Source organism: Sinocyclocheilus rhinocerous, unplaced genomic scaffold, assembly GCF_001515625.1.
Source record: "Sinocyclocheilus rhinocerous isolate Xijiao unplaced genomic scaffold, SAMN03320098_v1.1 scaffold529, whole genome shotgun sequence".
Taxonomy (NCBI): Eukaryota; Metazoa; Chordata; class Actinopteri; order Cypriniformes; family Cyprinidae; genus Sinocyclocheilus; species Sinocyclocheilus rhinocerous.
Window position 1 is genome coordinate 577,802 of NW_015635521.1, and position 592 is coordinate 578,393.

The 592-nt window shown below is 38.2% G+C and overlaps 1 protein-coding gene across 1 annotated transcript in view; it reads left to right on the forward strand.

Moving 5' to 3' along the window:
- Nucleotides 1-592, forward strand: part of LOC107746974 (triple functional domain protein-like) — a 177,464-nt gene that overhangs the window by 137,459 nt on the left and 39,413 nt on the right. The window lies entirely within an intron of this gene.

The following is a 592-nucleotide window of genomic DNA, read 5'->3' on the forward strand; positions in this document are numbered from 1 at the left end:
TTACAGTTCAGATACAGGTTTTCACAAAAATCTTATACAACAGCATTTCAGCATTTAGACCATTTTTATGAAAAGGGATAAATCAAGCATGTAAATTATTATGTCAATTTAAAACGTATAAATATTACTGTCTTAATTGTTTAGAGTTTTAGAAGGCACATTAACTTCTTTCTCATTTACAACTATATGTTTGCGGCGTAAAAACATGAGTTGATATTTGCATTGATCTGACCATAAACAGCAAGAAAGGCTTATTGAAAATGCAAATTCATTCTCTGCCACGAGGTGGCGCTTTAGGAGCGCTGAAATATTGCGGTTTCCCCGGTAACGGCTGTACACCCAGCATAAACCAGCAAAGGACCAGCTTAAACCAGCAAAGGACCAGTTTAAACCAGCAAAGGACCAGCATAAGCCAGCAAAGGACCAGCTTAAACCAGCATCTCAGCGTCAAAACATACCTAACCAGCATATGCTGTTTTTTTCAACAGGGTCGGTTACCTTCAGATACATTCAAATAAAGACATACGCGCCGCATTTTGACTTGACGCATGCAGCGCTCATATTTATTCAATGACATCATTGCCTTTTGAAG